The following is a 22127-nucleotide window of genomic DNA, read 5'->3' on the forward strand; positions in this document are numbered from 1 at the left end:
AACAAAGGTTGCATTGTAGAAAAACGCTTGGCGGTTATGAAATACCACAGCTAAAGTGGCTACGGTGGGCGTATATAATGAAACATGTCCGAACGGCCCTATGGGACACGCATGTAGCTTCCTCTCTAATAAAATATCATATGGGAAGGTTTACAAAGTTTCTAGGGGTAGAATACACAGGATCTGCGACAGAAATAATACCATCTTTCTACAAACTGATCATCAAATACCTCCAGCAGCTATCAGCAGCAGGTTTAGACATGGGGACAAAACTAAAAGTCTCAAAAATCTACTGGCAACTGTTTGGCTTATACATGCAACCAGTACAAAATCCCCGAGCGTGGCACACAGCTTAGACGACACCCAAATGTTTAAAAATCTTCGCAAGCATATAGGGTATGGGTCAAGAAGCGACTTAGCCTGGAGAGTGATTTACGGGCACCTGCCGGTGGAAGTAAACAAGGCTAAGTTCCGAGGACACTCAAACACTGAGTGTCAATATTGCAAAGCGCGGGAAACAGTAGACCACGCGTTTTTCTCCTGTCCAGCTGTACAACGTGTCTGGAACAAGGTCCACAAAATCATGAAAGTACCCCGATTAACAAGAGATCAGGTGTTATTTTTGCAATTTCCGGAGCCGGTCTCCAGAGCTACACACATCTTGATGTTCGTAATAAATGAAGGAAAATACCAAGCGTGGAAGATTAAAAAGAGAAAAACAGAGGGAACATGCATAGAGATATACAAATACACTATCCGATCCATGTATGCTGCAATTAGGAGATTTCTGATGTTGGAACTACTTCAATTGGTGAATCAGCAATTCCTAAAACAATGGTGTTACCCCACACCACTATGTCGACTAGTGAACAACGAGGTGTACGTGCAGCTTAGGTGGTAAAGCAAGGGACTAGGGGATAGAAATCTTCTTAGCTTAGGCTAGGAGGGATATGGACCAAGCTGGCTGCAAGCAAATGGTCCCTCTCCCGATAATGCGGCAGCTTACGTTTGGAGTAAAGCCGCGTAAGGATGGAAGAATGAAAGAAGTGGAGGACTCGAGAATTCATGTAGGGCAAGCCAACTCCAGGCGGCTGCTTGCGTAGCAGGTAGTCACATGGACGGGGCCCTCCACGGAATGTTTCCGAGTGAGCTTAACCCAATTGGGATATAAGATCATTTTAATAAGTGCAAATGAGAAATTTTTTTTTTTTTTTTTTCAAGAAGCAATGGATACCTACCCACCCACTGAGGAGGGGCCAAATAGCCCTGAAACGACGTTGCCTGAGCGGCCTTATGGCCACTGAGGTTCCTCGAATGGGCAGCAACAGACCCCCTCATCGGGGAAGTGCTGCCCATGAAATCCTGAACATGAAATCTCATGAATGAGCTGAAGAAATAACTACCCCTTTCCTTTTTCATCGACGATCTTCTTCCTCTACCTCTCCTACTATCACTTTCCTACCTCTTTATTGCTCTCTTGGTCTAATAGGGGCAGTGTGTGGATAACTGAGAATCATTATCCCTTACCTTTTTTTTTTTCAACGATCGTCTGGGTGGTGGTACCGCTGAAAATAAATAACAGTAGTCTTCTCTACTAGAGAAGCGTTATTTATTTGAAGTAATGCAATAGTAGCTATCTCGTTGTGAAGGCAACCACATTATGTGATACAATTAAAACGATGCCCTCTACGCTACATACGTAGTTTAAATATATGGGTTAACTATGGTGTATTTACACCGATACTATATAGTTAATTATATGAGATATACTGAAATTGTTTTCTTTTTCAATAAATTAATAATAATTATTTATGCCTAAATTTATTTTTTAATCGAAATATTTTGGGGCGGAAAATTTGATTTCGCTTACTGGCGACATATAAGGTCCAGCGGCCCTCCTTATAAGTCTTTTGTTTCAGATTGTAATTTATTTGATGTTATCCGTGCTATTTGTGTACACTTTATGACTGTAATTTTGACAATTATACAGTTTGCATTAAACATTGTAGTTGGGGAAGACAAACTGGAAAACTTCAGTTATTTTTGAATCAAGAGTGAAATATTGTACATACGCACTAGCAGATGCTGACTAAGTATTATAAGATGCTATCACAAGAATTACATATAATCGAATACTTCCTGCCATGACTTAAATCAATGCAAGGTCGAAAATGAATTAGGGCAATAAAAATAACCCTTTTAAACTTCCAAATCATTTATTTATTAACACGTTAATTATGTATAATGTTAATAATATTATTAATGATTATTACAGAAATCGTGCAAGGTGGGGCTTGGTTAAATCTGCAGGCAAGGCCAAATTTTACAATGGGCACATTGGATCTAAGCTACTGTGGGCGATTCCAAATATTATTCATTGAAAATTAGGCACCAGATACTTGTAAGTCTCTCTCTCTATATATCTTTTACTGTTTTCTTCTGCCCTTTCCCTTTATTGTGCTGTTCATGTTACCTTTGAATTCACTTTTTGTTGCTTTTCTCTATTAGCATTGATTTGTATGGAGAACTTGTATTTCTTATTTATGGCATCTTATTTTATGCTGTGTATTAGCTTTGTGAATAGTCCTAGGTTGTTACTTGTAGCCCATTTAATTTTTCTTAATTTTCTACATGTACGAACAAATTGTTTAAGGAATATGTAGTTATATATGTGGTTTAAGGAATGTATATATATATATTTTGCTGTATGAGTTTGGAGTTGTACGGTAAGTGGATGTTGGTTGGTTCAAGCATGTGTTTGGACTGTATTGGAAGAGAGCAATGGAATTACAGATGCCATTTCAGAAGAATAATTCGAGTGACGTATCTTTAGAAAAGCATTTATCAAAAACAATGTGAGACAGAGAGTGGAGAGACTTCATTAGATATTTAGGTCATTAAATAAGATGACTGGCCACTTTTAAATAGTCTAGGAATGAAGAGAGCTTTTGTGGGGTACTGTCCCAGATGTGGTGACAATGTGTGGTGTAACCATCATTGTGTTAAGGTGATGGTTAGATTACATTTTGACTGTTATGTTCATATATGGAGGCTGCACTTGAAAAAGGACATAGAGCCTCTGGAGAGAGAGAGTGTTCAAAGAAGGGCAAACAGATTACTGATGAGGGCAAATTAATGTACTGATGAAGCATGGTTTAGAAAGTGTGGTTTGCAGAGTTTGGCAGCTAGACATCTAAGTGGAGATCAGATCTTCCCTTAGATGTCTAGTTGCAAAAAAGCACTGAAGGGGTTGGGTAAAATAAATGAGGAAGGTCTGTTCTTCCTTACCTTTTACATCAAGGCAAGCAAGAACAGTTCTTGTAGGCAAGACAAGAATGGGAGAACAAATATAAAATCTCTAGGAGTAACAGATGACTGGATCCCATGAAGTTCACCTGTAGGTGCTTCAAACATCAGACTAAGCTGCCTCCCAATGTCCTTGAGTGCAGTGCACCAGCTAATTTCAAAGAAGAATTGGATTGTTATCCTATGGGAATAGCATAAATAATCTTTTTATATATGTCTGAACATTTTTAAATATATATATATATATATATATAATTTATAAATAAGCAACAGCTGCAGTGAAAAGAAAAAGGGACAAAGGTAAAGAAAGCCTGCACGAGAAGCATGCAAAAGTTAGATAAAATTTAACGGTAAAAGTACTTTGCCATAACGGCATTTGTATTGTTGCTCTCTCGGTAAACAGACGGTGGGTGTTATTGGTCAGGAGTAGAAATTGAATCCCATGGGAGATTGAAATCCTCCCAAAGTGGAGGGGATAACCTGAACTTTTTTCTTTAGCATCACTGGTGGATAAATTGTTTATTAAGGAAAAAAAAAGGCAAAGGAACTTCCAATATGACTCTGTTCGTGATTCAGTTAGCGATTCTAAAGAAAAAAGGTCAGGTTACCACCCCTCCACTTTGGGAAGGTTTCAAGCTCCCGTGGGATTCAACTTCTACTCCAGATTGATAACCCCCCCCCCCAGGTCTGTTTACTGATTGAGCAACAATACAAATGCCGTTACTGCAAAGTACTTTTACCGGTAAATTTCATCAAACTTTTGCATGCTTCTCATGCAGGCTTTCTTTACCTTAGCCGAAAAAGGTAGGAAAAAAACACACACATAGAAATAAATAAATACTTAAATAAAAAATTGTATTGTCATATCTTGCATAATCCTGTGCTTTGTCGTGCAGTTCTGGTGGTTTTTCAGGTGTCAACCACCAGAACTGCATGACAAGATGACAATATAGTGTCCTCTGTTTCTAACATAAAGTATATGCCATGGCAAAGCAAAACTAATAAATAGTATTTAAAAAAAAAAAATAACATCCAGTGTGAAAATAGGGGAGGATATACAGAAAGCCAGCATGTAATTTAAGGTTGAAGGTTGACCCGACAGAGGAGCAAAACCAATATATATATTTAATCATTAAATTACGTTCTTTGTTGGGTCAACGATGATTAATATATGCTTACATTTATATTTTACTTATATTTCTTACCTTTGATTCTAATAATTCTAAATTTTCTTAACTTTTTATCATCATTCAACATTTGATTTATTTACATTTGATTTAAATTTGGCCTATACTGGTTTATATTTGGTTTAGATTTAAATTACTTAGCATATATTGATCATCACAGAAACAGAGAACCTCTTGTCGTTTTTTGGGTGGTTGGCCCCAGTTGAAGTCATCTAGATTGTCAGTAAAAAGCGATAATTTTTTTTTTTTTTTGGGTTTTCTTAGGTCCCTGATGGTATTATTATTGGATTGATTTACTTTTTCTAATAATTTTCTATTAACCTTAATATTCTATATATATATGTATAGCTGAAAAATTAAATTGAAACAAAGAACTATAAATGTAGGATAAGCCCAGAGTAACAAGCAGCCAATGGCAGGAATGAGGTAAGAAGCACATGGAAGTAAAAACAGTTAGTAGCATGCAGCAGATGTACAGACAGAGCAACAAAACTAAAAAAAATATATAATATAAAATATATAAAAATGTGGGATAAAGCCCAGAGTAGCAAGCATCAGTGGCAGGAAAAGTGGTAAGAGGCATGTGGAAGTAAAAACAGTAAGTGTTATGTGGCAGATATACAAATTACTGCTTCAAAAACAAAAGAAAGATTAAGAGAAATTAAGTTGAACGTGGTAAATAGAAATAAGGTAGTGAAATGGACAGTTAAAACTAAAGAAAATATAGACTGAATAGTTATAGAAGAGAATTTAGATTGGCAATACTACAAGAATCCGGACTGCCCATACGTGTACCTTGAATTTGTTGATAAACGGTATTTTTATCAAAGACAAAATTGTTAAAAATACATAGCTTGACCAGGTTATTCCAGAAGGTGGTATTGCATATGATTATATGTTTGTGTTCCTGATAGATTTTATGAAGAACATTATTTAGATTATCCCGATTGATACTGGTGAAAAAACTATCTAATAGTATGTTCAGAATGGGTTTAAGTAGTTGTTCAAAAGTTTTCCAAGGAATCTGGGCATAACTGTTTTTACAAGAAGTGATAAACCTGAAACCACCTGGTGTTTTATGGAATTTAGGTATGAAGCCATTAGCATTAGTAGAGTCACAGCCGACCGGGCTAGCCAGGTGGGTAAAGTGCCTGCCTGGCAACCCAAAGGTCGCGGGTTCGAATCCCGCCTCGGGCTTGGATCAAAGTACTGCAAAAACCGTGGGAGGTGCATTATGGCCACAGAAGCCGATGCGCCAACAACTACCAAAAAAAAAAAAGAAAAAAGTAGAGTCACATGATGCATACATAAGGAAAGTTAAAATTATTTATGTTTAATGCCAATATTTTTTTGATAATGACATTGTGGGAAGATAAAACAGGTTTATAAGTGTCACTAGACTGAAGTTCTGTCTTTAAGATAGAAAGCCTCGCAGATGAAAGCATAATTATTAGATGCTTTAATTGCTGGGGTAATAATAAAATGTTTTAGTTCTTATAACTGCATTTTAATATTAGTACAGTTGTATTTAAAAGATTTATTAAAAAGAGATTTAGACCAAATTTTAGAATATTTACTGACCAGTTCACAGAAAACTGTGTTAATCCACATCTGGTATGTTTTAACTGGGGCATTGTGTTTGTAGGCCAAAAGTATAAAATAATCTAAAAGTTCTTGATAAAGTTGTTTTTTAAATTTAAGTTGTTCAACAATACAACAGATGGAAGTTTGTTCTAACTATCAAGCACCTGCTGGCTAAAGGCAAATTTACGCACATCTAATCTACAATTGTCTTTCCTCAATTTGAATTTATGTCCCCTGAGGTGAGTAATCTGAGGAAGAAGAATCCTAGTGGCATTGAGCTTGCTCAAATCATTCAAGGCCTTATACACCTCAATTAGATCACCTTACAGGTGACTAGTCTCCAGAAGCTGCAATTTGCAGAACAATTTCCCTTTCTTGGTAACACCAACCCTTTGTTCCACTCACCAATCTTGTTGCCCTTCTCTGTGCTAATGAGTACATAGCATAGGCATATGATGCAAGAAAGCAAGCTTATGCAGCATCAACCAAAAAAAAAAAAACAAAAAAAAACCCACTCCCATTTCATCCCTCCGTTCGTTCAAAATACATGTCCAGCTGAGCCTTAAATTTATTTAGGCTATCAACTTCCACAACAAGGGATGGAAGTCTGTTCCACCAACCAATTTCCCACTGGCTAAAGGCAAATTTCTGCACATTTATCCTACATCTGTCTTTCCTCAATTTGAATTTATGCCCTCTCAGGTGCTTATTCTGAGCTGGTGTGAGAGTGACCAACCCACAAAATCCAGTCAGTATCTGGGAAATTAAAATCCCCCATTATAAGACTCTCTGATTTACTGCTTGTTTGTTGTTTGTTTGTTATTTGGTTTTTAGGAGCATTAGCAACTAAGGCCATATTGCTCCGGGATATGCGGTGGTCATTCCTTGACCTTTCCGCATACTCCGTATTTGGTGGTGACGGGCTCGAACCCCGGTCTAATCAAGAAGCATGTGCTACGCACTGCTGCTCCTTCCCACCTGGCTACGGAGGCGCCCCTGATTTACTGCCCCACTCTATTTCCCTGTACAGTTTCTTATTATACTCATCAGAGTTATTAGGCCTGTAGCACAGTCCTACTCTCAATTTTGATCTCCCAATGCTTATGTCACACCAAACTGACTCGACACTGCACTGTCCAGCGATGTCGACTGGCTTCACTTCCTTGGATTTTATGTGTTTCTTAACTAATAGCATAACCCCTCCTCCCTTCCTATCCTTTCTGTACACATTGTACTTCTCAAATTCCAGTTCTGCATTCCTTATATCTGTGTGATACCACGTCTCTGATATCCCAACAATATCTGCCTTTGATGTTTTGAGCAATACCTCAAATTCATCAAATTTATTTACCAAACTCCTAGCATTGGTGTACATGCAAATATACATGCACCTGTTCCTATTCTTAACTACCCTAACACAACCCATGTGTTTACTTGTACTGCAATGACTCCCAGCAGTCCCTGAAATACCCTGCATCTTGTTTTCCAGGCTGCTGCTCATTCCAGTAGAAGCAGTGCAAGAATCACTTTCACCTCTGTCAGTGGCTACTGTTAATCTATTATTCCTTGTATCCCCCCCCAAGCTAGCAGTTTTCCGACCCACCTAACACTGCCTCGATAGCATCAGCAAATATTCTTTCACCCTTTCTATTTAAGTGTATCCCATCCCTGTAGAAGCAGTCTCTCCTGTTAACAAGTACAGACCAGGCTGAAAAAAATTCTACCCCTTGAGCCTTGTACAATCTTTCCAGGGTCGAATTGATCAACAAGGCTCTCATCATATACTCCCTCCTATCATGTCTGGGCAGAATTGCAGACATTTTCAAATTCAACCCTAATTCAAGGTTTTTTTTTCAACAGTGACCTGTACTTGTTAAGTAATTCCACCGGTGTCCTACTCATTCCAGTGGCTCTACATCTTCCCTAAAATGAGGCCTCCAGACCTCATTATGCAGTACTGCATACATTATGCATGTATGCAGTACTCAAGATTTGTCTGAGAATTGCCTTATACAAGGGACAATTACCCCTATCCTTTCTAGCAAAATTCCTGTATATCATTGACAAGACACCATGAGCTACTCTTGCTGCCTATCTGCACTGCTCAGAAAACTTACTATCTGACTGCAAAATTACCCCAGGTACTCTTCATTCTCCACTACCCTGAGTTTAGTACCACCAGTTGATAACATTATTCTGGATCTCAACCCATCTGCTCGACTTTTCAAGATCCTGTTGCAGTACCATATTATCATTACTGTCATTAACAACCCTGCCAACCTTCTTATCATCTGCAAACTTAGACATTAACCCTGATATACTTTCATCAATATCATTGATAAATACCGAAAACAACAATGGACCCATCACCGAATTCTGGGGACTCCACTAATAACAACATTAGTCCACGGATAACCACTCTCTGCCTTCTCCCACTCAACAATTCTTTTATCCATTGTAGCAACTTGTCCTTAATGTCATACTGCTCCAATTTTTACAGTAGTCTTCCATGCACAAGAGTATCAAAAGTTTTCCTAAAATCCAAGTATATGATATCAAAATTATATTTTGCATCCAGTTCCTGTGTGACCAAATCACAGTATCTAATCAGATTTGTCAGACAAGACTTCTTAACAAACCCATGTTGTATTCCACCTATCTTTTTTGCACATTATATTTCCCATCTTCCTGACGATAGAGTTACTGATAATAACTAGCTGCTGTGGGACCAGTGCATTCTGCCCTAATGGTTGCCGCTGTGTTGCGTGACGATCAAGTGCAAGCTCTGGCATTGATGTGGGCAGCTGAGAGCTTGATGGGTCCCCCAATTTAAGTCCTTCATGGTCATCTACCCTGTTCTTCAAGCTCTTATAAAGTCCCATAATAATGCTGAGATGGCATCTAACTTCTTCACACTGCTTACATTGAGTACACACAAAGACATCCCCCTTGGCAATATCATGTCTCATTCTGGAAATATCTGCAAACATTTCACAAGTTGCACAGTTTTTTAGGCTGCGATGTGTTGGAGAATTGTCCCCTTCGGTTTCCCTCTGAGCCACAGCACTCCCACTACTTTGTATGTGTTGCTTTGCTGCTCTAGTCTGGGGCATGATTTCCATTTAAATATGATTTAATTAATTAACAATGAAAATTAATAAGGTTAATAAATTTATTTGATTAATTTAGTATGCGATATTTGACTATACAATACTATACTAAGCTAATTCAGTAATACGTATTCCACTATATAGTTTTACGTTGCAAGTACTATGGCTGGAAATAGGCATTATGTAAATTAATGCATTTGTTAATGTTGATATCATTGATATTATTCTGGAATTTTAATAATAAGAATGAATGCTTACAATTAAAATTCAAGGAATTTAATCTAAATTTACAAATGTCATTATAAGATGAAAAAGATATGTACAAGTAAAGCTGAAGGGAGAAATATAGTAATACCCCGAAGTTACGCGATAGGTGGGCCTGACGAAAATCACATAAGCCGGATTTGCGTAAGTCGGGGTACAACTTTGCATATAAATACATATAAATTTTGTTTAATTGGGACCAAGGACTAACAAAAACACAAGTTTAGAATAAAAATATTTAATAAAATTGCAGTTCTTTATACATAATAATACAAAATATGTATTAAAAAATAAATGAGTTACGTAAAAAAGTTATTTCGATGTCAGTGTCTTCATAAAATCTAACAAATTCGTCTGACGACACTGTGCCTTTTTTTTCACGCAGAATTTCTTCGTAGCAAGCTAATAATTTTTATTATTCCTTGCTTTGTAACTATAACATGTTCTTCGTTGGAGTCTGTTTTCTAAAATTTTTAAGCCCTTTTCAATTGAGCTGAGACCTTCTGTCAAGCTTGCAATTGTCATGTGCTTTTCTGGTGGAACTGGGTCTGAAGTGTCGGAAACTTCAGTGACGTTTTGGTCACGCATCTCTATGAGCTCATTCATTGTCAGCTCCTGACTATGTGAATCCAACAGCTCGTTGACAACATCACCATTGACTTCCAAATCTAATTGCCTGGCAAGATTAACAACTTCTTCTATCACATGAGCAACATGATCAGTTTCTGGCGTTGTTTTCGTCTCGTTTTTGAAAAAAAAAATGGACAAAGTTTCTTCCAGACACCATTCAATGTTTTTTTGTGAATTTCATCCCAAGATTCTTCAGTGATTTTTACGGCATCTAAAACATTGAATTGTTTCCAAAAGTCTTTAACAGATATCTCACTATTTTGTCTCGTGGCTTCATTCAGACGTGCAAACGAATGCCTCGTGTAGTAAGCCTTGAATGTTTTGATGACTACCTGGTCCATCGGTTGTTGTTGTTTGTTATTTGGTTTTTAGGAGTATTAGCAACTAAGGCCATATTGCTCCGGGGATATGCAGTGGTCATTCCCTGACCTTTCCGCATCCTCCGTATTTGGTGGGCATGGGCTCGAACCCCGGTCTAATCAAGAAGCATGTGCTACGCACTGCTGCTGCTCCTGCCCACCTGGCTACGGAGGTGCCGGTCCATCGTTTGAAGCAAGCTGGCTGTGTTTGGAGGCAAAAACACAACTTTCACATGTGGGTCGAAATTAATTAGGGTGGCAGGAGGGTGACTGGGTGCATTGTCAATAAGAAGCATCACTTTAAATGGAATCTGTTTAGACTTGCAATAACGTTCGATTTCGGGTATGAAGTGCTGACCAAACCAGTCCTGAAAAACAGAAACTGTCACCCAAGCTTTATGATTTGACTTCCAAATCACTGGTAAGCTAATTTTAGATATACACCAAATGAAAAAATCAAGAACAGCGTAACTTCGAGTTCACGTAAGTCGGTGTAGCGTAAGTCGGGGTATTACTATATATTTATGTAAGGGTTTAAGAATGCTGTGTTTTAAACAAAAAAGTATATTGTGTGTAGAATGTTTATCTACAATGCCATTGACCTAATCTTTAAGAACAGATGAAAAATTACCTAGTTTCTTTACATCTTTATTTTTAATATTGTGTTTAGATTTATGTGATCTACTATTGGAAGCTTGAGGTGGTGGAACCCATGTATAGTCTCTAGAGCAAAGCTCCAGAAAACCCTCTCCTATCCCTTCCATCATGCAGTATGACTGATGTCTTTTAAAGTTATGATAGACATCATAGCAAGATCCAATTTGTTTACATTTTGACGGTACAGCTCTAAAATGGTATTAGCAGACCAGCTGATAGTTAGTCCAGCAGACCAAACCTATTGGCAACTCTCTAGTACGCTTCTGGATCAGCTAGTTTTTAATCTCACTACCTCTACTCTGCCAAATAGTGACTGGAGGGAGTCCGAGTAGTGTGTATGTGGGGGGCATTGTTGAGGCCACTTTATGTCAAGGAGCTGGGTATATTCTTACCAGGTGTACACCATATCCAAAAATTTTATTACTTCTTACAGCGTTTTCCCCCACATTTTCTTGCTACTGAACATACCACGAATTATCAAACTAATAGAACAAACTTATCTGCGAAAAGATCTAAACCTCCCAAACATTTCCTCATTCATTTCACAAATACACATGGTCCCAGTTCTATTCTTAGTGATGTCCATTTCCACTTACAGTTTGCCAAACCTGATGTACTTTTTTTGACAGAATCCTAGCTATCAGTTGATTCATCCACTGCTAATCTCAATTGTCTACATTATTCGCTGTATGATTCCTTTCATTTCAAAGGTGGTATGTATGCACATGTCTGTTTTGTTATTCCGTGTCAGAAACTTTATAATTTGGACTCTCCTCTGGTTTAAAATCTATCTACCACATTTTGCCAAATTTGTGTGTTGCCCTTGTCATTCTCCCAACTCCGCTAATCACTAGGAACTCTTTGACTTCCTCTCTTTGACACTTGACTTCCCCTGGTCCAACTTTCCTAACAGTGAGGTAATTTTCCATAGTGATTTTAATGTTCACAACTCCAGCTGGTTTCCATTTTCTAGTCACACGGATCCAGCTGGTCGAGATGCTACAAATACTAATGACCTCACACAGATTGTTCATTTACCTACCAGATTACCAGACAGTCCTAACTACTTAGTCAACACGCTTGATCTTTTTCTAGCAAGCAACCCTTCTAAGTAAACGGCTCAGGTGAGTGCTCCTCTAAGCACCTCAGATCACAATTTGGTGATGGTCTCTTCTCCAATGGAGCCTTTCTCTTGTGGCCATTCCCAACCTTGTGTTGTTTGGCATTAAAAGAATGAAAAATGGCATGATCTGTGAGATTTCTTTTCTGTGGTCGGATTACTGTTTCAAATCTTCTGATGTCAACATTTTCTCAGATCGTGTCAGTGAAATTATTCTTACAGGGATGGAATCCTGGTTACTTGATATGAACAAATTTCCATGCAGAAATTTGTTTATGTGCTGCTGCCGAAAATAGAAAATGTAAAAAGATGACACAAAGTAATCATGGGCTCTGGAGCAAAGATTTTGAGAACAAGAAGATAAGCTTAGAAATGAGACTGCAGATCTGTGGTCACCCACTTCACCCTTTGAACAACTCCTGTGAATAGGAGTTACATCTGCAGTCTGTAGGAACTTATCCTGAATCTGAGGACACTCAGTATTATTAGCTAAAGGCTGGGCTACCCATTTTGCTGCCATCAGGTCCAGAAGCTTTCTTGGCATCAAGATTGTTCATATTCTGACATCCTTTGGTAGGAAGACCAGGGTCACCATTGAGAGGAGTGGATTTGGTATGGTAGGAGGTGATTTACCAAGGTCATTGATACAAAAGTTAGAAAAAAAGTAGGATGCTAATAAGTTGACTTTATCTTTAGCTGGGGACTTAATAGAGCCTCAGTTTTTAAAAGAGGTGGGAGTACAGATGGATAAAACTTGCAGCCAATACTTTTGGTAAGAGTCCAGAACACTTGACTGCCATTTGTACAAGAAGCAAATTTTCTACTCTTGGTCTGTTCAAAATGAAGTTTGGATTAAGATTGGATTTCTTATTTTGGAAAATAAGAAAATAAGGATATTTGGATACAAGCCAATTACAATATGCTGTATTCTGATCCTGAACAGCATTAGCACCTTTATTGGAAAGTCAAGGTTTAGATGAAGGATGAGGTTTTAAGGTGGAATGTGGAATAAATTAGTTCATTCTTACAGAATAAGTTTGCTTACATGATCTGAACAAACATTAAGTTTGGAAGGTTTAAAACAGTTGTTGACCCAAGGAAAGAAACAGATTATGAAAATCGTCATATTTCACATTGGGTCCAAGGTGCTTAGAGGATCACTAAAATTGACTGAGTGCTTTGTCTGATCATTGGCAAAGAAAAGATCAAGTGTTGAATGTATATTTTTTTTTGTTTGGTATTCTCGCAGATGAACAAGTTGTGTTGGGTCATCAGTAATCACAAAAGCTTTAGCATGTTTATCAGCTGAGTTTATGTAACTATAAAATTGAAGCCAGCCGGAGTTGGAAATAATAAAATTACCAGTGGAAGTTACCTCACTCTTAGGAAAGTTAGATAGAAAAGTTAGTTAGAAAAGGAGAGCATTAATACAGTTTCAAAGAAAGAAAGTTGACAAGTTCTGAGTGATTTTTAGAGTTGGGAGAATTGTAGCTGCAACAGATGAATTTGTCAGAATGGGGTAAAATGATTCTAAGCTAGGGGAGATGAAAAACAGGAGACTTCCTAAAATGGGATTTGTCACCCTTTTTAGGAACTAGCTGGATATGAGCAAATTTCCAAGCAGAAGGAGAAATTCTTTTGGATTAAGAAGGTAAAAAAAGGTGACACAGAACAGGAGTAAGTTCAGGAGCATGGGTTTTGAGAACACGTGGAGAAATACCATCAGGACCTGGAGCTTTCTAAGCATCAAGATTCGTCAAAATTCTTCTGACATCCTTTTAATGGATGGAAGACCACAAGAGGCATTGAACGGAGTGTACCAGGAATGGTGGGAGGTGGTTTACCAAGATCATCAATGTAAGAGTTGAAAGAAAAATAGGATGCTAGCAAGTGAGCTTTAGCTTTGGCTGAAGTGGCAATAGAACCATCTAGTTTTGACAGAGGTGAGAACAGAGATGGCAAAAGTTGCGGCCAATAGCTTTGGCAAGAGACCAGAATATCCGGCTACCATTTGGATAAGAAGTAAGTTTATACTGTTAGCCTGTTTGAAATCTAATTTGGACTAATTAATAATTGCTTTACAATTGTTGCGAGTTCTGGTGTGGTCAGTAAATGAAACTGAAGATTTGGAAATAAGCCAATTATGATATGCAACATTCTTCTCTTGAACAGCCTTAATTGGAAAACCAAGGTTTAGATAAAGGATGAGATTTTAAGGTGGGATGTGGAATAAAAGATTCTATCCCTACAAGAATAATTTCACTGACATGATCTGAGCAAATGTCGACATGAGAAGTTTTGAAATGTTAATCCAACCATGCAAAAGAAATCTCACACATCATCCCATTTTTCATTCTTTTAATGCCAAACAACACGAGGTTGGGAATGGCCAAGAGAGAAAGGCTCCATCGGAGAAGAGACCGTCACCAAGTTGTGATCTGAGGTGCCTAGAGGATCACTTACCTCAACTGTGTACTTAGAAGGATTGTTTGTGAGAAAAAGATCAAGCGTGTTGACTGTGTGATTGTTTTGTCTAGTATTCTGGTAGGTAAATGAACAGTGTGTGCGTGAGATCATTAGTAATTGCAAAAGCCCAGTGTCTCGACCAGCTGGGTCCTTGTGACTAGAAAACGGAAGCCAGCTGTAGTTGTGTACATTAAAATCAACAAGGAAAATTACCTCACTGTTAGGAAAGTTGGACTGGAGGAAGTAGTTAGTCAAGTTTCAAAGAAAGGAAGTCAAAGAATTCTAAGTGATTAGTGTAGTTAGGAGAACAGTAGAGACAACAGAATATCAGAACAGACATACGCATACGTACCACCTTTGAAACGAAAGGAATTGTACAGTGAATAATGCAGACAACTGAGATGAGCAGTGATTGAATCAACTGATAACTGAGATTCTGTCAGAAAAAGTACATGGGGTTTGGCAGCCTTAAGTGGAAATGGACATCATTGAGATTAGAACTGAGACCGTGTATATTTGTGAAATGAACAAGGAAGTGTTTGAGAGGTTTAGATCTTTTTGCAGATAAATTTGTTCTATTAGTTTGACAATTCATGGTGTATTGAGTAATACGAAAAAGCAGGGGGGCATGCTGTACGAAGCAGTGAAATTTTTGGATATGGTGTACACATGGTAATACTATACCCAGCTCCTTGACATAATGTGGCTTCAACAATGCTCTTCCCCCCCACATACACACTACTTAGACTCCCTCCAGTGACTATGTGGCAGAGTAGAGGTAGCGAGATTAAAAACTAGCGGATCCAGAAGCCTCTGCCAGATAGTGACTTGAGGGAGTCCGAGTAGTCTGCATGCAGGGGATATTGTCGAGGCCACATTATGTCAAGGAGCTGGGTATAATCTTACTAGGTGTATGCCATATCAAAAATTTTGGTTTGGTCTGGTGTACTAACTAGCGGCTGGCCTGCAAACACAATTTTAGAGCTGTACCCTCGAAATGTAAAGAATATTGGATCTTGCCATAATGTCCATCATAACCTCAAAAGACATCAATCATACTGCATGATGGAAGAGATTGGGAGGATTTACCGGAGCTTTGCTCTAGAGACCAAATATGAGTTCCACCACTTCAAGCAAAGTGGTGGTGGTATTACACCGGTTGATGAGAGTCATCTATCACCTAGCATTTCCTGGTAACACAGAGGAGCTGCTTTCCTCCGTGTGGTGTGGACACCACACCTCAACCCCTGCATCTGGGTGGTCATATTTTTGTGTGCTTGGTTGCCATATTTTTGGACTTGCACATGGGGGTTAATACCCAGGGTTAGTAACAGTCCCACCATCATGAAGGTGCAAGCAGATGATTTGGCTGTCACAGACCAACCGGACTTCACTGAAATTAGGTCCACTTGACTTGAGTGTCACCCGAATATTGGTTCTATCAGCATTTTAGACTCCCAGATAGCAAGCACAGCTTGGCTTGTCAGAGAGAATATCTGCGATACCCCTCAAGGACCAAACTGCTTTTATGTATTGTCTTTACATTGGGCAATACTTTTTCAGTCCAGCCAAATCTCTCCTAAATCTAGTGATGCTCTCATAATTAGCTCTAATGGTTCAATGCACTCACTTTCTGCCTCCCTTAAAATTATAGAGTATATGCTAGCAGCCCCAGGAGCCTTACTCGCCTGTAGGCTCAAAAGTTTTTTCATTAAATAATCGGCGCATTATAGCCTTAGTAGCTAATGCGCCAATAAAACCAAAACCAAAACCATTAAATAATCATGTGAAATTTCAGTATCATTAATTACATATTTTTCAACTTCACTTCCATAATTTCTCATTGACGCAAAGGGTTTTTCTTCTGTAAATATCGATGCAAAATAACTGTTTGGTTCACCTGCAACATCAGTTGGGGTATCTAATACTATCCCACGTTCATTATATAAGGGTCCGATCTGATTTGACCTTCTCTTCTTTACATTTATATATGTGAAGAATTCCTGATCGCACTCTTTGCTCTTTTTGACAGCGATTTCTCTTAATTTGCCTTTGCCAGCCTAACCTTTTCTGTGACACAATTACAAATCAATTTGTAACTGTTATAGGCTTCAGTACTTTTTATTGCTCTGTAACTTTTCCATGCTATCTTTTTTCTTCTTAAGTAATCTGGCTACTTCATTATTCATCAAACTTGGCTTGGACATTATTCATTCAAGTCTTCTGTGATTAATGTTTTAAAAGTATACCATAATTCAGTTGTATTCGCTCTCTGTGAGATGATTCTTTAGTTAATAGAGGCCATGCAGCACCTTAAGTCGTCATAATTTCCTTTCCTGAATTTATAACCCATACCTTTGCCTTTAACTACTGCTACCTCTCTGTCTTCATCGTCCACCGTAGAACTCCATGAAAAGTTCCTGCTACTGGTTCCTGTATTTGCCAGGTCTAGAATATTCTTTTCCCTACTACTTACCCTCATATGCTGATACAAATAACAATCATCTATTTCAGTGGTTATCAACCTTTATTAATACTTGTATCACCAAAACCAAAATTGAAAAATTTCAGTACCACTCATTAAAATATGTATTTGTATTAAGAGGAAAAGTCAAGATTAATCGCATAATAAGGTATGTTATAAATTATACATATTTTTATTTCATTTTTAATACAAAAATTAAACAAACTAAATAACAAATCTTAAACAAAACATTACAAAATAAACTAAGATATTTGATTAACATGGTGATTTAATTGTAATCAATAACAATTAAATGCAATAAACCAGGAGAACTTGAACAAATATTTTACAAAAATAATTGACTTAATGTGAAACTTGAGCTTGTTTGACAGTAATTAGTTTCTTTATATCTGGTTCTATTTTACTTAATTTCAATTGTAAATTTGGCTCCAAAGTTAGCCTTGTTCTACATTTGTTTTTTAAATATCCAACATAAATAAATCCTGTTTCACATAAATATGTCAAACAAAATGGCATTAAAAATTTTATTGCTCTTTCTGAGATTTCTTTAAAATCTTTCTTATGCTTAATCCAAAAGTTGATTAAAGTGTTGTTTTTGTAATCATCCGTTAAATTTTTGTCACAAGAAATTTCCAAAAGTTGCTCTTTTTCTTGAGAAGAAAGTTATTCTGGTACATAATCTGAAGAAAATGGATTCCAGATCCAGTTTTCTTTTTCATAATCTTCTGGGAAATATAATTTGAAATTATGTATTAACTGAAAACAATGACTTTTTATATTTGATACTAATTCATGTCTCAATGTTAAATTATTTTCTCCAAGAAAATTTTCTAACATTGGTAGGAAACTTAAGACTTTTTTTATCCAAGTCTTTGATGATTAACTCAACTTTTTTAATGTTGCATTTACTTTATTACTAACAGTGAAAAGAGTCACATTTGGTCCTTGTAAAGTTCAATTCAGATCATTAAATCTTCCAAAAATATGCTAATCTGGCCAACCATAATTCATCAAAGAAATAGTCTTTTAATTCACATTTTGAATCGCAAAAGAAAACTCGTACTTCCAATCGAAGTTCAAAACGACGATTTAAAACCTTACCTCTGGACAACCATGTAAGTTCGCTATGCAGTAGTAATTTTTCGTGGTCAGTCCCCATCTCTTGGTATAAAATTTTGAACATTTGAAAATTTAGTGCTTGGGATTTAATGGAATTAACAATCTTAACTGACTGATCTAAAACAGTTTTCAGTTTTTGGGGTATTGTCTTTTCAACCAAGGCTTCGTGGTGAATACTGCAGTGAGTGGACTTAGCTTCAGAAGTACTTTCTTTATTGTAGCTACAACACTGCTATGCTTTCCTGTTAAAGCTCAAGCTCCATCAGTACATGTGCCAATGCAGTTCTTCCAAAGAATATTGTGTTTCGTCATAAAATTGTCCAGTTATTCTTTCATTTGCAGTTGTTTTTACCAGAAAGAGGTTCACAGAACAAAAATGCTTCATTAATTGTAACTTCTGGTGCAAATCGAATATATTGTGGGGGGGGGGGGTGGATAAATTATTTTTTTTTTGTGGGAATAGTAGCTTTATTATTATTATTTATAAATTTCTGTAATCAATAAATCTCTTTGAACTTTCAGACCCACCTCTCTTAACTTTGTATTTCCCCGTTTATTTTTCCCCTAATTTACCCCCTCCCACATTAACACCTGACTTGTATACTGCACAGAAGATCACAGATTCTGGGGGAATAGAAGTTCGTGTATGTCTCCTCTGGACTGGCTGAGTATTCAGAATGACTCATACTACACTTGATAAACATATACAATATTGTTTATTCACTGTATATACATTAAAAGAATATATCATTATCAATTGGGTAAAATGTTAATTGCTAGAATTATATGTGTGCTAAGATGTATAGATAATCACAATTCATATATCATGTCTCTTCATGTCTTTCTGCCTTTTCTCCTTCTGGTTTAGGTTACATCTCATAACATTCCCTTGTCTTCTAACAATTTAAACTTCCCAATTGGGATTACAGCAGTGAGCATAACACCTATATGTGTTTTTTCCCAGATTTATAAATCCACGCTATAATCTTTCTATAATTATCCCTTCCAAAATAATTACATGTGCATAGAACATAATCTCAACTTAAAACACACTAGTCTCGAGTACATACATCTAAATCTTCCTTGCTTAATAAACTTATCTTTGTGATGAAGTACATATATCTATATCTTATGAACTTTTTCCTTCCTTTTATGCTAAACAATACCAAATCTACTATCAACTAAATAAAGACATTTCCTAAAGTCCTTTCCCTCAATTCAAGCTTAAAACTATTATCTGGTACTTACATAACAGCTTAGGGGATCACGCTTTACACAACCTTTTTCTCACTCAGGGGCGGCCATCATCATCAATATAGGGCATCATCAGACTCCTACTGGAATTAATCATCGGCTAAGGAACTGCTGCTCATCTACAGGAATTCTTCGTTCAGGAACTCACTCTTTTCTCCATAAATGGGTTGCTCTGGCCCGCTTTGGGCGTCTGATCAGCTCGACGATACTGGGGTGCATAATAAAATTATCAAGACTCTCCTTAGTGCTTTATTGAGAAGCCAGACTGTATAACTCTTCCTTATCTTTCTATACCGAGACTTTTCGATCCTTATCACTCAGCTCCAGCATATGTGTGTCCATCTTTCATTGGGCATCTCCTTCCTATTTCTATGTTGCGGCTGACCTCTCCCAGAACTTTCCAAATGAATTGTCTTTGCGACAAACTGCTTCAATTTCCACTACCACATTCCAGCGATTCTCCCGGCACTTCTCGGGATTTCTTTCCGGCCGCACATCACTCAGGCACACCCACAGGAACTCTCAAAACTTCCAAAACTCCCAAACTGTCAAAAAACTCTGGAACTCTTCCTCTCTCTCTCTCTCTCTCCTGTTTCATCTTCTTTTGTTTCAGCCACCCCTTCTATTCTGATCCAATCGCAGTTCGTTCTTCATCATCTCTATATTCTCATTTGCTCTCTCTCACTTCCTACGTTTTCTTGACCCTTCCCTTTCCTGGGGAAACATCCGAGTTCTCAAAATTTCTAGAAGCTTCAATGAACTTCCGGAAGTCTAGAAATTTCTAGATATTTCCTTGTGATCATTCCGATTCACTTACCGCTATTAGTCCACTCTGTTTTTTCTCTACCGCTCCTTGAAATTAGTAAGTGCTCAAGGAGTCGGTCTGTTTTATCCTGGCCAGCCATTTCTACACGGTGTATGCAGCATCCAGGGTTCCCTCCACCCTCTTAGTCTTTAAAGCTCTTCCTCTCCACAAGGGGGAGTCGGTTCCCTTGTTCTTTTCTTCCAAAGAGCTGCTCACTTTCTGTTTATAGCGACTTGAACTGGCCTTACGGGGCTCCCATTGTACTTTTGTGCCCTGTCCAGCTATCCCCGTTGTTACGCTAAATCCTCCTCTACTTAACTGTAGGGTACAGAGCGATCGCAATCTAAGCTGAAAATCATCCTATGTAAATAATATTATTTAATATATATATATTTTTTTCTTGTTATGTTATAATATTTATAACATAACATTCCTAAGGATAAGTGTAAGAATTTGGTTCTTACAATATACCAATAATTGAGGAAAGCTTGTTATGTCTGTACTTTCATCTAATTGTAGTGAAAAATACTTACTTTGTTTTTCCTTTTGAACAAGCAACTCCTTTATGGAATCTTCCATTTCGTGAATGTGTCTGTGTACACTGTCATTTGACAATGGAATAGAATCACGTTTGGCAGCTGCTTTCTCATCAAATAGAGATAAAACAATATTTTTAGCTGCTGGTAATATAAGATTTTCTCCAATAGTGTGTGGTTTACCAATTTTAGCAATTCTTAAGCTTACAAGATAAGAAGCTTCTAAAACTTTTTCATTTGTGGTAACAAAAGTTTTCAAGAATTGTTTGTTATTTTTCAGTTCAGTTAATTTCTTTATAAAATACAGGTAACCCTTGTATAACACGATAGTTAGATTCCTATAAAATGTTGTATCGTGCGAAACCGTGTTACACGGGACTAAGTAAAAGTACAAAACGTGGGGTTACCAAAAGCTAACAAAAATATGCTATTTCGTTAACAAAATGTTAACGAAACTAACTGTACACCATTCTAGATTTCATGCAGCTTCTGCTCTCTTTAAAAAATCAGTAATCGGTTTGTTTGCTTTTGCTTGATAAATCTTTGTGAATTTCATCGTATGGAACTAAGCATTTTTGAAGCTCCCTTTTGAACTTTGGGCTCCTTTCATTCAAGAATCTGCATTCAAAAAATAATATTCTAATTGCTCAGCTAACTTTATGCTTTCCCGTATGCTTTTTAGTGTAAAATTTGTAAGTTTAGAATTTTCATCTGTGCTATCATCCTCTGAATTGATTTAGTTTACCTCCAATGCCATTTCCACCAAACCCACATTGCCAGCCTCTTTTTCTACCAGTAATTCTTGAGTGTCTTCAGTAATCATATCTTTTTTTATAAGCATCGGCGACTAAGGCTATGTTACTTTGTGTATATTGTCTATAAATTGCATGTGTCCTGAAGTCAATTTTCTGTTTGCTGGACGAAAAACCCGACTTTCCAGAAAAAAAACCATGCTACCCTTGCCTGAGCCCGACTAACTCAGCCCCATTGTGAAAAAGACCCATAAAAATTCCTCCTGTCATCAGTGGGATTTGAACTCGGGTCTTTTTCCACTTAGTGTGGGGAGGTGGGTGATTCTATCAACTGTGCTATCCACGAGGGCTTCAGTAGTCATATCATCAAAACCTTTCCCTCCTACTGACATAGCAAGTTCTACTTGCACCGATTCCATTTTTGGTTGGTTCAACCATATTTCCTGAATTAACCGACTGTGGCCATACATTTTTCCACACAGATTTAACATTG

General features: G+C 37.4%; 1 protein-coding gene across 1 annotated transcript in view; it reads left to right on the top strand.

Moving 5' to 3' along the window:
• Positions 1-1931: 1931 nt before the first annotated feature.
• LOC150083282 (DNA polymerase kappa-like) overlaps positions 1932-22127 on the top strand; it is a 217657-nt gene continuing 197461 nt past the window's right edge. The window contains 1 exon segment of the mRNA XM_090378460.1: positions 1932-2401. The gene's annotated coding sequence lies outside the window, so the exon portion shown is untranslated.

This window comes from Mastigoproctus giganteus, chromosome 7 (genome assembly GCF_048544385.1).
Source record: "Mastigoproctus giganteus isolate SK-2022 chromosome 7, ASM4854438v1, whole genome shotgun sequence".
NCBI lineage: Eukaryota > Metazoa > Arthropoda > Arachnida > Uropygi > Thelyphonidae > Mastigoproctus > Mastigoproctus giganteus.